The 17,762-nt window shown below is 34.4% G+C and overlaps 1 protein-coding gene across 9 annotated transcripts in view; it reads left to right on the forward strand.

The window, feature by feature from the left end:
* The window catches only part of SSBP2 (single stranded DNA binding protein 2), a 302,263-nt gene that overhangs the window by 221,799 nt on the left and 62,702 nt on the right, over positions 1–17,762 (forward strand). The window lies entirely within an intron of this gene.

Raw genomic sequence — 17,762 nt, forward strand, 5'->3', positions numbered from 1 at the left:
ATAAAATCTTCCATAGTTACAGCAATTGAACACAAAAGTCTTAATTAGAACCTAGTACCAACTCTGAAATGTAAAGTCCTTTAGGATATGCTTATTTGGACAGCTACTCTATATTAATACTGAAGTGGTCTAGAATATTCAAATGTCTTTTAGAACTCATATTCTGTCTTAAGGGCCCTTTCTTATAACCTGGGAACATGTTATAACTCTTAATTATTAATAATTAATTTAATTATTAATTAAACAATATTTAAGATAATAATAATAGCAAACTGCTTATTAACTGCTTACTGTATATCACGCTTTATTCTAAATATTTTACATAAAGTCTTATTTCTGACAATAACCCTAAGCATGAAGTATGTATTATTATTATTATTATTATTATTATTATTATTGCACAGATGGAAAAACCAAGGCTTGATAGATAAATGGTTTGCACAAAGTCAGAAAATGACAGGGTTGGGATTCAAATCAAGGCTCTCTGGACTTCTGCCATAGAATTTACCTTTTAAAGTTCATAATTGATCATTATTCATAAAATATTTTTAGCTCATTTATTTTTTTTTTCTCTCATGCTCTATTTCTCTTGCCAAGGATGAATTAGAGTTAGGGAGTAAATCAAAAGAGTTTATTTACATATAAGAGCTAGTAGAAGCTCTCTAAATGGCACTTTTAAAAAGAGGGGTGGGTGGAGAAAGAGGCAAAATACTTCCAGGATTAATACAAAGATGTATTAACCTATACATTTTTATGTTCACATTTTATAAAATGAACTGTTCTCCTCTTATCTGTCTTCTGCCTAATTCTGGGTAAGAGTAGTTGAAACAGAGTTAACTTTGTTTTAATTATTCTAGTGGGATACATACTTAAGAACTACTACATACCAAGCACTGTGGCAGGCATCTAAAAATGAGTATGTTAATATATACCTTTCTGAAGCTCATTGTCTAGCCAAGAGGCATTATTAAAAATAAATAACTGTAATATAACAAGCTATGTGTTGTAACAGAATCAAGGGTAATATTCTGTGACAGCCTAGAAGAAGAGCTGCAGAGTCTACATGAATGAAGTTGAGAGTAGTTTGGAAAGTTTTCCAGGAAAAAAAGGTGGGAACAATGTAAGCAAAAGTATAGAGGCCCTCAAAAAAAAAAAAAAAAAAAACATACATTGTGGTTAAGGAGAGAGAGACAAGCAATTGGAGTCTAGAAAGAAGATGGTTGTATTGAGTAGAGACTGTGCTCTCAGAGCAAATCAGAGGGCCAACAAACCCAATCTTTGGAAGTCATTGTCAGGGAAATATTGTTAAAATAATAAATGAAATCTCGATTGGCATCCAAAGATGAGTTAGGCAAAGAGGCAAGGAGTGAGAGAAAGAATAGTATAGGAAGAGGGAAAAGAATTTCCAAAAGCCCAGAGGGGAGAAGAGAGAAACTAAATATTTAAAAAACAAACAAAACAAATAAAAAAAAACAATGGAGTTTACTTAGCTAAAGAGAGAGTGGCTAGTGATGAAGCTCCAGAGGAACCTTGAAGAGCTTGTAGGTCAGGTAAGAGTTTGAACTTGATCTTAAGGGCAGTTTTAAGCGATTGATGGATTTCAAGCAGGAGAGAAGCATGTTAATATTTGTACTTGTAGAAAAATCACTCCAATGTAGCCAGAATTGCAGAGGGACAGGTCTGGAGGTAGGGAGACCATGCAGGAGGCTGGTACAGTGATCTAGGTGAGATTTAATGATGGTCTGAAGGCAGTGGGTGTGGAGAGAGAGGAGCAGATTTAAGAGACAAATGCAGAGGGTGTGAGCAAAAGAATTCAAGAATAGTGCCCTGGTTTCTGTCTCAACTTGGACAGATGGGAATTTTATTTTCTAAGATAGAGACCAAAAAGTGGAGTAGGTTTGAGGTGGGATAGATGAGGTTCCTTTGGGACCTATATAGTTAGTTATATTTGAAGCCAAAGTGATTGATCCAGGCTAAAGATAAAAATTGCAGGATTACCATTGTAGTAAGAGCACTTGAGTCGGTGGAGGTAGGTTAATTATCCAGCAAGAAAATACAGAATGAGAGAGTAAGATGATATGCAACTGAATTTCAAAAACATTAACACTTGAAAGATAAAGAACTTGTTAAAGAGAGTGATGCAAGGGAATCAGTGGACTATTGTTAAGTAGCCCAAGGAAGAAACTTTGTAGACCTATAGAAGAGTAGTGGCAGTAAGATTGGAAAGGAAGAAGTAAGTAATTCATAATTATGTTTGATAGGCTTTAGTTGATAAACCAAATTTGGGGTAGGAAAGAAAGAATTGGAAGAATCAAGGATCATCCTTAGGTTCCTTCTTTGGACCTCTGGAAAGTTTTAATGGTTTTAACTAAATTAGGAGAGACAGAAGATAGAAAAAGTTACATATGTCACTCCTCTTTATACAGGGAGACCATTCTAGCTAATCCCAAATATTCTTTTTCCCTATTCAACAAAATTAATTCCAGTCTCCCTAGAAATAATACCTCTTTGAAATACTGAACAACTCATACTATCAAACTTAAAAAAAAAAGATGTTATTATCTTTTGGGTACATATAATGATGGGATTGGTCTATTCAAATATTTCCTAAATATCAGCATTGGTTTCCTACAGTGATTGGTCTATACTTTGGTGTACTTCTGGCTGTAATGCCTGTTGTTAATGAAGTGTAGCTGACTTCTATGACTATAAATAGCAGCAAACAATCATAATTCAAGTCCAAACACCAGTTTCTAATTCAATTCCAAAAGGAATATTAACCTCCAAGAATTTATCCAGAATGAGAATAGTTTTGAATTCCCATTCTTAGTGAGGAAATTCAAAGCTTATGTGGGGTCAACTGGCATGGGACGAGGCCAGGAAAGAATTGAGCCTATCAGAATGTGATAAAATAAAATAAAACGAAACTAAAGAAAGAAGAATTTGAAAAAAAAAAAAAAAAAGAAGAGTTTGTAATTAGCACATAAAGCACTGGCTTCAATAATTCTGAGTTTTACACACTAGGTGATTATACTGTAAAATTTAGAGTAGTGTCTTTTTGTGACAGATATTAATATTGTTCATACTTAAACTTTGACATCTTTACTGAAATGGAAGAGCCTCTGTTGTTGAATACTAGACCAATTAAGTAAAATCAATGGGAATAGTAGATCATGCAAAAGGACATATCAATTTAATAAAATAAAGCCATTTAAAATAAGACACATATTTATTTACTTGGAGTCTTTTATCGAATGAGTAATTTGTATACAAAATCCTATAAATTTTCAAAGTGACCTACCTACTCCGGAACTGGTGAATGACTTCAGAGCAGCTTACTTAAATTGAGAAGTCTTGCTCCTGGGTCCAGGGGAGGCAGTAGAAGTGGCCACTGTTCTAACTAGAGTTTGGTAGTTTTATTGGAAGAAAATGCATTATTATGGTGGAAGTACACGTGGTAGGCAATCAGAACTGAGTCTATACTCTGAGTCTCCTGTCCCCACGCTAGAATTGTATGTGAAATTTCATTGTATGCCAAGATATTAATTATGTATTAAAAGCATCAATCTTCTATTTATTCATTTTCTTATTATTATCAAAAGACAGGCAAATTGTGGTTCCTGTAATTTATTGAATACGTAGTAGTGTTCCTTGAACCAATGAGATTTTCTTCTTATGTATAACCATAAAAATGGTTTAGTAAAATGCATAAAATAAAACAAAGTTCTTCCTTTGTGTTTAAAGAAATTAGACTATTTGTCACCTTATGAAGTTCTGTCATTTTACAGATTTGGGTAACAAGAAAGTTTCTCCTGTGAATGTACCATTACTTGTATACTACCTTGAAGAAATGGGCATTTTTTATTTCAACCAAGAAAATTTGGGAGGGAGGTGAAAATACTTTGTTTTTTCCTCCTTTCTGGTCTTTACCACAAGAAAGCTTTTAAGTAGAAAAATCTATTTTGTTTTTTGTCACTGTAGATAAACATATCCATATCTTATATTAAAAACATAATCTTTTAATAAGTGCTAATTTACATCCTTTGAGTATATAACTAATGTGGGATATGCTTATAAATACCTAATTTTTGAGCACTTTATACCCTTTGGCTCATTTTTACCATGTATTATGTTTTGTTTTGATTTTTATCTTGATAAATTTACTGTACTCTACTCACTAGATTGTTAATTTTCTTAACTGTAATTGTTGAAAACTAGTAATACTTTGATGTTGGGTTATAAATGTAAAGTTTTACATCAATAAGATTATAAATATTTGTTGAAGATAGAACATACCAAGCAATTTAGTTTCAGACTGAGATGATCATCCATATTTTAAAGTCTGAATTGATAGAAACGGATACTGTAGACAACATGTTGCAGCAGGTTTTAAGTCACATTTTGTTTGCTGGCATAATGTTAGCAATGGGAAAGCTGCTTTGCCATCTAGTGGTGGTTTGCAGACGTCTCTCCTTGTTCAGGGTGTATTTTCCAAAGGTTCTATTTTTAGCAAGACTGCACTGTAACAAGCTGACCTAATGCTTTGACATAATAATAATACAATAAGAAGAATGAAAAATGAAAGAAACCTTCCCTTTTCTCCATGCTGTTGTTACTGACAGAAAGAGCTCAGTATACATGACATTCATAAAACAATGAAGACAACAAAGCTCAGGGTAATACACTGTACTTGATATTTTAAAAGAAAGGATCAAAATGAATCAAAAAATGAGAAAAAATGATTATTTAATTTAACAATCAAATGATCTTGAAACTAAAAAGGGAAAAACATTTACAAGCTTTGGTTAAATGTTTCTTGAGGTGGTTTGGTATTTAATTTGTTTCTGGAAATAAGTCCTATGTTTTGAAGATATTCTCATAACTCAGTATACTCATCTGCTCTGCTATTCCTTCTTTAAAAAAAAAAAATTTATTTATTTAGGGGCACCTGGGTGGCTTAGTTGGTTAGGCATCTACCTTCAGCTCAGGTCACCATCCCAGTATCCTGGGATGGGGCCCTGTAGAGATTTCCCTGCTCAGCGGGCAGCCCACTTCTCCCTGTCTCTCTGCTGCTTCCCCTGCTTGTGCTCTCTCTCTCTCTCTCTCTCTCAAATAAAATCCTTTCTAAAGATTTATTTATTTATTTGAGAGAGAGAGAGCACACATGCGTGCACAAGTAGAGGGGAGGGAGAGAGACTCCAGCAGACTCCTTGCTGATTGTGGAGCATTTAACAGTGCTTGATGTCATGACCTTGAGATCATGACCGAGCCAAAATCGGGAGTTGGATGCTTAACTGAGTGAGCCACCCAGGCACCCCTGCTCTGCTATTCCTATGTAAACTTTTATACAATTATTCTATAATCAGTAACATCCTTTTTACCTTGTTTACTTAAATGGTCTACATACTTTCTCGGTTCCCTTTCATTATTAATCTTGGTATTGCCTTTACTCCCATTGATTTTCTTTTCCTCTTATCCTTCCTGACCATGGCCTATTGCAGTTAATTTTAGGAAATTCTCTAAACCAGTAGAAACTTCCTTTCCCTCTCCCTGGAAGTTGTAAATAGAATCTCCAATCTTAGATAATAAGCCAAAAAATTAGTATATCCTATCTTAGTTTGAATGAGTAGGGTACTGAAAATCTCAAGTAGACTTGACTTACTGAACGATAATATTGTCAGTATATACAGTTTAAAAATCCAGACATTAAAAATAAGTGTTTTTCAGAGTTAAATACACCATGATTTGGGGAGTAGAGGTGGGGAAGGTTGCTTATTTATCAAAGTTCAAGACATAAAAATTAAGTTTAATTTTCTTTAAAATGTAATTTTGAATCTTTAAAGAACAGAGATTCTAAATATTGAAAATAGAACAAGTCTTTCTTTAGTACAAAGATAAAAAGCAGCCTAAAAAAAAATAAAGGTGGCTGACAGCTGCTGGCTTTGATAATGCTTTCCTGCAGTTGTGGTAATAGTTTTTCTGGCCTCAACTATTAGAACAAATTAAAACTGCTCAGCTTGAGTAACTAAGTAGGCTTTTTTAAAAAAAATTGCAGTTTCAAACAACTAAAGATCCTACAGCATTAACTAGAGGGACAGAGAGCAAAGAAGAGAATATCAGGGCTTCAGAGTCTACATGGGTTTCTTAGTAGAATGGAATGAAACTTTTTCCTGTTAGAAACCTTTTTTTTTTTAATTTTTTATTTATTTATGATAGTCACAGAGAGAGAGAGAGAGAGAGGCAGAGACACAGGCAGAGGGAGAAGCAGGCTCCATGCACCGGGAGCCCGACGTGGGATTTGATCCCGGGTCTACAGGATCGCGCCTTGGGCCAAAGGCAGGCGCCAAACTGCTGCGCCACCCAGGGATCCCTCCTGTTAGAAACCTTACTTTTTTGTTTATTTATCAAAATGAATATTTAGGAAAAGGTAACTTGGCCATCCTAGACCAATATTGGTTTTCCTTTTACTTTAATGCTGCATCTGGTAACTAAAGGTGTTAGGATATTTAGTATGAAGCAATAAAATATCATATTTTAAAATCACATCTTTAATAAGAGCTGTTTTTCAGCTAATTCGAAAAAAGAGTCTTTCTTTTGAAAAAATCTTATTATTGAAAATTCTTCCCAGAGTGCTTCAGCTTTTATTATAGCTATTGGGGTGGGGGGGGTAGAATGTATAGTAAATTGCAAATATACAAAGGCAATTTATAACAATTTTAGTTTTATTTAATGTTGGTTACAGAAAAAAAAATGGTCACCATCCTTTGGGGAATTAAGGATAAGGATGGGTGGGACTCCTGGCTGCCTCAGTTGGTGGAATGTGCCACTCTTGATCTTGGAGTTGTGAGTTCGAGTCCCAGGTTGGGCGTAGAGATTACTTAAATAAATAAAACACTTATAAGGAAGAATAAAGAAAAGAATGAATTATGACATATATTACAAATGCCCTACATGGGTGGGATAGATTTGTCTTAGGTATACATTAGGATGTCTTAAGCTTTTTTAAAAGATAGCTTATCACTAGGTGGTGTTCTGAAATAATTTATCTTGTATCTGTATGAGGAGTTGACAAACTTTTTCTGTAAAAAGAGAATAAATATTTTAGGCTTTGGAGACTTTGAGGTTACAACTCCTCAATTCTGTTGTTGTAGTGTCCTGGTGTAAAAGCAGTGTTGGACACTGTTTTGGAGTGTTTTGGAGTGTTTTGTAACAAAACTGTTTGAGGGAAACTTTATCTACAAAAGCAAATGGTAGCCACATTTAGTGAGTGAACCTTTAACTGGCCCACCACTAGATAGTTTATAGGAAATCTAAGGGGTAAAGACTAAGAACAATGTTCCTCCAAGTATGTTCTGTGTAGTACTGACACGAGAGTGCTAGAAGTCAGCCAGCTTCCAGAATATCAGAATTCTTGGGGGTAGAGAGTGAGGCAGAAATCTTTTGTGTTTTTGTTGTTGTTTGTTCATTTCTAACAGATGAGTCTTGCAAACTAAAATTTGAGAACCATTGGCAAAGATTGCTTAATGACATACAGTAGCAAACATTTATTGCAACTCAATGAAGTTGGTGGGGTGAGGAGTGAAGGTTGAAAGAGTAAGTCTGCAGGCATACAACTCGGTGAAAGGCAGGCTCCTGGAGATATGACTGGGGCCTATGAAGTAGGGTGCAATCCCAGGGCAGGCTGCCTAGACCTGACCTTGGGCCACCTGCTCTCCCTATGAATTTAAAAAAAAAGAAAAGAAAAAAAGAAAAAAAAGAAAAGAAAAGAAAGAAAAAGAAGAAAGAAAGAAAGAAAGAAAGAAAGAAAGAAAGAAAGAAAGAAAGAAAGAAAGAAAGAAAAAGAAAGAAAGAAAGAAAGAAAGAAAGAAAGAAAGAAAGAAAGAAAGAAAGAAAGAAAGAAAGAAAGAAAAAGATTAAAAGAATTCCCTGCCCACATGGGACTTAGAGTCTATTAAGGGACATAGTAACAAAATAAATAATTATTTTTAAAAATATGATATATTAGACTGTGGTACAGACTAGGGAGAAAAAATGAGACCTAAAAGGAAAATAAGCATTATTGCCAAAGATTTAGATTGGGTGGCCAGAGAAGGACCCATCAAGAACTTGCCGTTTTTTGTAAAGATCTAAAAAAAGTGAGAGAACAAGCATATGCTATCTGGGGACAAGCAAGTATAAAGCCCCTGAGTTCAAAGCGTAACTGGCTTTTTCCAGGTACAACAGTAGGTCTAGGTAGCTAAAGCGTAGTGTCCACTGGGGAGACTAGTTCTACACGAAGTCCTAGATAATAGAAAGTCACATCGTAGAACTTTATAGGTCACTGTAGGAATTTTGGATTTTACTCTGAGTGGAGCATTTTAACAGTTATTCTGGATACTATGTTGAGTTTAGTCTACAGGAGGGAGGAGTAGACACCGGGAGACCAGTTTGGATGTTGTTGCAAACTTTTGACCAGAGATATGGCCTAGGCTAACGTAATAAGAGTAGTGAGAAGTGCTTGGATTCTAGGTATATTTTGAAACTCAAGCCAACAGATATTGGTGATGGTCTGGATATGTGCTGTAAGAGAAAAAGACAAATCAAGGGTGACTCCAAGGCTTTGGACTTAATTCAGCTGGAAGAATGGAATTGATATTTACTCGTGTAGATCAGACTTCCGCAAAGAGGTATGAGGGGGAATACCAGAAGCTTAATTTTGAACTTGGTAAGATTAAGATGGCTATGAGATATTCAAGAGATGTTGAGTATGGAATAGAATATCAGTCTGCAGTTTTGTGGTTCAGGCTTGGGCTAGAGTCATTTGGGAGTTACTAGCATATGGTTAATATTTAAAGCTATAAGCTTGAATGAGAACATCAAGATCATGAGTATTGATAGAGACAAAGAGCTCTAGAATGCACCTAGTGCATTCTAATGTCAAGAAGTCTGGGCGATGAGGAGGAACCACCAAAGAAAAATGAGAAGGAGCAGTCCCAGAGATAAGAAGAAAACCAGGCAATGTGGCATTCTGGAAGCCACGTGGAGAGAGGATTTCAAGGAGAGGAATAATCAACCGTGTCAAATGCTACTGATAGTTTAAATTATTTGAGGACTGGCGGTTGACCGTTGGATTTAACAAGAAGGCAATATGTGGCCTTGATAAGGCCAGTTTCAGTGGAGTGATGGGCATAAAAGCCTAATAAAAGTAGATTCAGGATAAACTGGGAAGAGAGAAATTGGAGACAATAATTGTGCCCAACTCAGAGTTTTGCTCTAAAGGGAAAGCGAGAGATGAGGAAGTGGATGGAGGGAAAGGGGAGGAGGCCAAAGAAATGCTGCTGGGAATGAAGTGTTGGCTATTATAAAATGTTCATCCCTGCTGAGGAACAAAGAAAACCGGCCTGCTGGTGCCTTGAAGAGGAGCATATGGGCTACTGCCAGGTATCATGCGTTATACCCAGCAAGCAGGTATAGTCTTGAGTATAAGATAGAATGCCAGGGAATAGAGTAATGGGAACAGTAGGATACTTTTCAAGAAAGAGTAAAATAGAAATTAATTACTTCAAGTGCTTGCAAACATGAATACTACCTGTTTTCTATCGTTTTTATATTATATACATTACTTTGACATCAGTAAATATTTTCCATTCGAATTGTCTTATCAACTTTATGTACATATATCTATTTAAGTTGTATATCAAAATGCATATTTTAAATTGGAGATGGAGAAATCACTTTGTGCAATTTGAATTTTCTCATTATTGCTTTTTTTATACATTCTAGCATTAGTCAAATTAGTAAGCTCTATTTTCAATATAGACTTTTGGTGCATTAACAATTTCTATAAACTTGTTCTGTAGAAAGACTATTCTATAAAGTTTAGACATGATGTGTATAACTTTAAATATAGATTTTTGTGGGGACGCCTGGGTGGCTCAATGGTTGAGCGTCTGCCTTTGGCTCAGGTCATGATCCCTGCGTCCTGGAATTGAGTCTCGCATCACACTCCCCTCAGGGAGCCTGCTTCTGCCTCTGCCTATGTCTCTGCCTCTCTCTATGTCTTTCATGAAAAAATAAATAAAATCTTTTTTTAAAAAAAGAAAATGATATGTAAAACAAAAAACTCGGTTTTCTAGTATTTATTTATTTTTTCTTTATACCTTTTAAAGACCATTGGCAAAGTGGCATGATCACCAGGGCAGTATATTATGACCTAGCCCTGACCTGTGAAGGAATACTATGTCTAATCTGAGGCAGTGGCATAGAGGAGCTATGTCTCTCTATGTCTATCATGAATAAATAAATTAAATATTAATAAATAAATAAAGATTTTATGTTTATAGGTAAGTTAACCAAGTGAATATGAGAATGTCATTTCATTTTTAAAGAAAATCAATATATATATGATTTGTCACTTGTATTAGAAGACCAAGACCACAGGCCAGTTTATTTAACATTCTTACTGCTATTTGAGAATTTGAAAAGACTTAATCAGCAGAATCTTCCCTACCATATTATCAGAAGGATAAGAGAAAAGCAGCATTCTTTCATTCTTTCTCTTTCTCTTTTTTTTTCCCCCCGATGGTACATTTAGGTAAATTAAAGTACCTCTCTCCTATGGGGCAAATTTACATGGAAGGATGAATGTAAAATAGGGAAAAGGAAGAATAGAATACTTTTGCATTCTTTAATGAAAAAAGTAAGGGTGATTTTAAAAAACTATTGTTACAGCTTCTTTTATAAGGTAGTACTTTATCCTAAATTATCAATCCCAAATATGTATTTTCATGCCCATAATGTAATTTTTTAAATACATTAATTTGGGTTGATTTGTCTGGGACTTCAGTCAGTAGTGGAAGGTAGCACAGAGCCAGATTCAGCTTATGTAGGACTCAAGCTACTTACCTCACAGACAATAACAATAAAAATGTGTCTCTGTGTATTTGTAAATATAAATTGGTCTAAAACAAATTATTAAAGTTTTTGGTAGAGTGTTTTCCAACTTTTATAGCTTATTAGACAGCAGATAGCATGGTCCTCACTCACAATCCAGAAGTCCACTGCCACACGCCTCTAATATATGTAATGAAGGCTTGAGAAATAGTCTCATCTTCTTGAAAAGGCCCATAATGTAAGTGAGCAATTTTGATGCTTAGACTAAATCCATATCAAAAGAATCAAACCTGCTTATAAGTCTGTGCTGAATTGGATTAGCTTTACAAAAATAACATCTAGGAAGCTGGATCTGGTAATACTTTACAGTTATCTTATATGAGCTATTTTAATTAAGTGTTGATGATGATAGAATATCTAAGATGTATGGGAGATAAGCTACATATTTATGCTTATCAGCAGAATGCGCTAGCACAAGTGTGTCATTTTGTGAGCTAAATTAGTTTAATACTAGTTGGAATTAAAATATGTTAATCAAGAGTGTCTTATCCACTGGGGTGTCAGTAATGTCTGATGGAGGTTTTTATGGAAAACAGAAAAGAAACTAAACAAATTAAGATACATGAATTGTAAAGTAACTTTGACGAAATTCATTTGATGTATAATTTATGCTTCATTACTTTTCTACAGAAAACTCATGAAGCATCTCATGGAATTATAAAAATTAAAATATGTGAGCATTTTTACTATATGAAAGATGGTTGTAGTGAAATGCAGAAGTCACAACACCAAAGATATTTCAAAATAATATTCTCAATAATATTATTATAGATAGCACATGAGTTCAAGAAAGTTAGCACAATTAAAAAAGATTTACTTCTAAGTGAAATAGGGAACAGAAAACTAGGGACTAGAAATCTATATCAGGTGTGCCTGGCTGGCTCAGTCAGGTAAGCATCCAAATCTTAATTTTGGCTCAGTCATGATCTCAGGGTTGTGAGATCAAGCCCACCAAGTTGGTTACGCACTGGCATGGAACCTGCTTAAAATTCTGTCTCTCCTTCTCCTTCTGCCCCTCCCTGCCTCCCTCTGTTAAAAAAATAAAATAAAATAAAAAAGGAGAGAGAGAGAGGTCTATATAGGAAAATATGTACAGTAAAGAGAATTGAATTCACTAAAAAAATGGACACAGAATGAATAAAAGGTAATATTTAGTGATTAAAAGAATGTTTACGCTTTGGGTAAAATCTAATATTGTGAACATATTTTTATTACCTTTCCAAGACTATAAAAAAATAACTATAACCTACCTTATTTGTCATTTCCAAAAATTTTGTTTGGAAGAAGTTGTTCCCTTGAAATCTTCTAGAATAATTTTCATGTAATGGAATTGTGTCTTACTCCCTGTGTCTGCCTAAACTGCACATCAAAAATATCAGAAGAAAGAGTAAATCTGTCTAAAGTCATATCTGCACAGGACCAAGTGAGCTAGTTATTTGATATTTATGTAATTAATATATTCTTTTCTGCCTGTATGTCACTTTGCATCTTATATTTTTTGCCTAAACAGTGATGGAAGCAAAATACTTCTTAGCAAAAACCATTTTCTTACAGATTTGGACTGAAGATGGTTATGTGCTAAAAACAATATGATAAGAAGACAGAATGTTTCATGTTCTTACTCAAATACTGAGCCTTTTTTTAATGGAAAGAAAATATGTAAGCTTAAAAATGTTATTTCTGAGATCTGAGGATTATCTCCCTTTGAATATATTTCAGTCCAAAAAGAGGAGGTAGGGCCCTTCGTATAAACGCAGCACTGTATTAGACAGCTAAGAGATGAACTGCAATAAGGAATTGATAGCACTTCTCAAGGCTGGTCTGTGCTTCAAGAAAAGTTCAATTAAGGTAACATACTTTTTTTTTTCCCAAATCATGTAAATTAACCTGACATCCTTTTATGCCAAAAACTGCTAGTTTGTAAAACTAAGAAACATTTTTTTCAGCCCTGGCACCCCAGAAATAGCTAAAGAAATGTGAAAGCAGGTGGCTCAGTAAGTTAAGCATTTGTCTTCACCTTGGGTCATGATCCTGTACGGGGCTCCCCACCCAGCAGGGAGTCTGCTTCTCCCTCTCTCTCCACCCCTCCCTCTGCTTGCACACACTCTCTCCCTCTCTGTCTCAAATAAATAAATAAAGTCTAAAAATAGAAGCCTGAAAGCAGTAGGAGGGGGGTAAAAAGCCTTAATAGTCATTTAAATTATAAATTTCCTTAGGTGTTGTTGATAGGGATAATCTAATTATAATTCAGTAACTACTTCAGGTCAATACTTTGTCCCTTACCTGCTTTTATGAGGTCCTCTGGAAAATATAAATTATCCTATTTATGCAAACAGAATTTTCCTTCTATACACAATTGATAAGCATATACTCACTATACAAACCAGATTAATTATGCTAATACTGTGGCTTACTGTTTACAGTCGCAATAGATACCACCTAGTTTTAACAAGACACTTCGGTCAGGTGAGATTTTATACAAGTGAACCAAACTTCATTGCATCTTTTGCTATTTTTTTAAATCTTCCATCAGTGTTATTCATTCACTTAGTCAATGACCCAACTATGGAAACAATCAAATATTTATTGAATACAACTCTACGTTCTCTCTTAGAATGTGCTAACTGCTTCTTTTCCTTCCTCATGAACCTCATTATAAGTACATTATAATGAACAGTTTGATTATAATGATGATACTCTTCTAATAATACTGCATCCATTCATCACTGTTCCCTACTCATCAAATATTGCCTTTTAACATGTGACTTAAGAACACTAATAAGTGGACTAAAGACAACATATATTATCAAAACTCTGCCAAAAATGTTTAAGAAAAGAGAACTAGAGCTTACTAAATTTATTTTATTTCAGTTGTCGCATTTCTTAGTTCAGTGAATCAGAAGCGCATGCTAATTAGTGCTTTATATGCAAATTAACTTGCTTACCTGAAAATACCACTGCCTTTTCAACTTTTCCTGGTTGAGTGGTAGCAAGGGTAAAGAATTCTGCATCAAGTGAATTGTTGTACAGTTGCTGGGGGCCAAGGAGGAAGTGCCAAGTCAGGCAATTTATTTATGGTCAGTTGGTCATAAGAATGAAGTGTGTGTATGTGCCTTCATTCTATAAAGGTATTACTGTAGCAGGATGTTCTCTCTGTAAGAAAACTAAAATGGCAATTAAGAAATTTGGTCTTTAAAAAAAAAAAAAAGAAATTTGGTCTTTGGTTTCCTTTTACATAGTAAGGAGATTGACCTAGTATACTTTAAAATTTTCTGCCATAAAATGTGTCCAAAAATTACACTCAAATAAAATTTTATAAGCCAGATTTTATTATAATTGTATAGTATGAAACTTATAAACTTCAACTGAGTAATTCCGATGAAGTCATCTTTTAAGTGAGTGTTCATTTTTTAAATTGTCTGTTCATATTTTCCTAAACTTGATAATTGGGTTCTTTCAAGTCATTTTAAAATACTCTTTCTTCAAAAATTAGAAGCAAATTTCACAGAATAATTTAGTCCTCAAAGAAGTTCAGTTACTTTACATAAGTCTCAAAATTGTGTTTTAGAAACATGACCTCAGACTTCTTTCATAAGAGTACACTGTTCTAAATGTCCATTCTAAAGAAATCAATATTATTCTTCTCTTCATCACTGATTTGTTCTAAATTGTGCTTGTAAAATAAAATATATATATAGAAAATAGTATGTGGTATATATAGTATATAAATAGTATATAGAAAATGCTTAAGTGGCATTTTAAAGAAACTTATTTTTTAGTGATTTTAAATTTTCTTTTAAAGGTTTTATTTATTTGTTTCGGGGGGGGGGGTGCATGAGCAGGGGAAGGAGCAGAGGGAGAAGCAGGCTCCCCGCTGCAAGGTACCCCGACACAGGCTCCAGGCTCCAGATGGATGCAGGGCTCCATCCCAGGACCCTGGGATCATGACCAGAACTATAGGAAGATACTCAAATGACTGAGCCACCCAGGTGTTCCTTAAATTTTCTTTATTATCAATTTATTCTCTGAGACTTATATTTAAAGAGTTTCTAGGGGGTGCCTGGCTGACTTAGTGGAATTTAGTGGCTTTGATCTTGGCGTTGTAAATCTGAGCCCCACGTTGGGTATGGAGATAACTTAAAAATAAAATCTTTAAAAATTAATTGAAAGTTTCTAAAAGCCATGTTGAAATATTTAAAATAAGATATAAGGTGATTTGGGCACCTGGGTGGCTCAGTCAGTTGAGTGTCCTACTTTGATTTTGGCTCAGGTCATGATGTCAGAATTGTGAGATCCATCCCAATGTGGGGCTCTCACTGGGTGCGGAGCCTGCTTAAGATATAAGATTCTCTCTTTCCCTCTACCTCAAACCCTGCCTCTCTCCCTCTGAAAAAAAAAAAAAAAAAAGAGAAACAGAGATAGAAATAAGTTGATTTATATATTGCTATATCAATTTTAAGGATTCCAGTTTTTCGTTATGGATTAATTACCTTGATTTTAAGATAATTACACACATGACACTGCAGTGTCCTGAATCCTCTATGATAATAGCATGAACAAAGTGCTAAGGAAGTCGAAGGAGCAAAGCCTATAGAAATTCTTAAAAGAGGAAGTGACCTTTTAAACTGTCCCTTGAGGGATTAGCAGAAACTTACTTGGTAGAGAAAGGAGAGTACATGGTAGTCTCAAGAAACAGAATATTCTGGTGTTTTTAAATCATAGTTATGTGTTTTCTAAAAACTATTAAAATGTTAGAAAATATTATGGTGATTCATGGTAGCTGCACTTGTGAGCATAGCATAATGTGTAAATTTGTGGAATCACTGTTGTATACCTGAAACTAATGTAACAATGTATGGCACTCAAATACACTCAATATACTTAAAGCTATACTCAAATATACTTAAAGCTATACTCAAAAAAAATAAATATTTTTTTAAAAAATATTAAAGTTAACATTTCAGCCATATGTTATTTAAGAGGTACAGTTAAATCATGTTATGTATTAAAAGTTAGAAAAAAAAAAAATAAAATAAAATAAAAAAATAAAAAATAAATAAAAGTTAGGACTTAAAGTGGTTCTTAGCACCTGTAATTTCAGGATGGGCAAATCATTTATAAAACAATTTCATTGGGAACATTTGGGATCCTCAGAGAAGGAAAGAATCCTACTGAGCAATCTGACTTCACCTAGTGTGAGGAAAGAGAAAGAGCTGGTTCCTCCTAATTCTTGGGGTGTTGATACAAAGCACTAAGGGTTTATGAAAGATCAAATAAGAAGAGGCAGACTAGCAGAAAGGGCAAAGAATAAAGGAAAATCTCTCTTTTAGGGAAGCAGAAGTTTAAAATTCCATGAATAATTCTTGGTATAATGGAAAATAATCCTTTAAGATTGAATGACATTCATTCTGAAATAAATTATGATTCTAAATGGTATGATCTTTTCTCTAAAAGACTACTTAGAGGAAACGAGCTGGACCTTCGGTTTGTATTTCTGTTACAGGTTTTTTGTGTTTTTTCCCCCCATTCATTTAGTTACAAAATTTTATCAATTTCTCTGGCTTTGTATATGTTTGTATTCCTTTCACTTTTGGATATCCCATTCTTTCTGGGCAGATAGCTGAAACATTTAGAAAGGAGAAATTATGCCTATAAATGTAGTTTCCATATGTCAGAATACTAACAGTGCTACTCATTTTATCTTGGGTTATAAAGAACCTGACTCTTTGAGTTTCGCCTAATTTAGAAAACTTTTTAAAAGCATAGCCTTGGTTTTCATTTACTCATAGCACTACATGTTCTATCAAGTAAGGGTGATGTAATTATGACTTCTGAGGGAAGGCACCAGATTGAAATATTATTTTCTGTGGGTTTTCATTGACACTTGCCATTTGATGAAGAGAACATTCTATTTCTTTGAATTAGTGGACTGATGGAGAAAACAGTTTTTCCAGAAAATTGTTTCTCCTATTAATTACAAGACTGGAACCTTAATCCTAATCAGAAGGCAGTGATGTTTATCTGCTTTGTTCACTGAAATGTCCTATGTTGTAGCCCAAAGTGTCTTAGTAGGTATTGAAAATACACTTGCTGAATTAAAGAATCCCTAGGGTTGGTGGGAGGATGGAGTAACTGGGTGATGGGCAGTAAGGAGGGCATGTGATATGATGAGCACTAGGTGTTATATGTGACTGATAAATTAGTGAACTCTATTATACCTGAAATTAATGATGTGTACTGTATGTTGGCTACTTAAATTTAAATTAAAAAAATAAAGAATCACTAGTATAGCTTTTAATTGATAAGTTCGGGTTTTTTTAGTCTTATGATTGACCTTTGATCTGAACAAAGTGTATCTATCTATCAGTTGGAATATTTTTTTTCTTTAATTTAGTTTTCCTTTTCTCTGGAATGCACAGGAATACATTTCTCCAGCTCCTTGATAAATGTGGTTTGTCAGTTAGGTGCATATGCCTATATCCCCACCCCTACACACTTCAAATATTTGTAGCTGTTTGCAGTGTACAAATCTGTATACTTAAGGATAATTCTGGAGATAATTAACACAGAATCATGGAGTTTTGTATTTGGGTGGGGTTTTTTGTTGTTGTTTGTTGTTTGGTTTTTCATTTTTCTAAGGGACTTTAGAGATTATCCAGTCCAACTCTCTCATTTTATATTTGAGAAAATTAAAGCCCTGAACGTTTTTTTAGCTCAAGACCCCTCTGCTAATTAGTGTTATTGCAAAACTAGAACCCAGGCCCTGACTCCTTTTCAAATGATTTTTGCACACACATTATAAATAGCTTTTTTAAGGCAAAGGCTTTTTC

This window comes from Canis lupus, chromosome 2 (assembly GCF_048164855.1).
Source record: "Canis lupus baileyi chromosome 2, mCanLup2.hap1, whole genome shotgun sequence".
Taxonomy (NCBI): domain Eukaryota; kingdom Metazoa; phylum Chordata; class Mammalia; order Carnivora; family Canidae; genus Canis; species Canis lupus.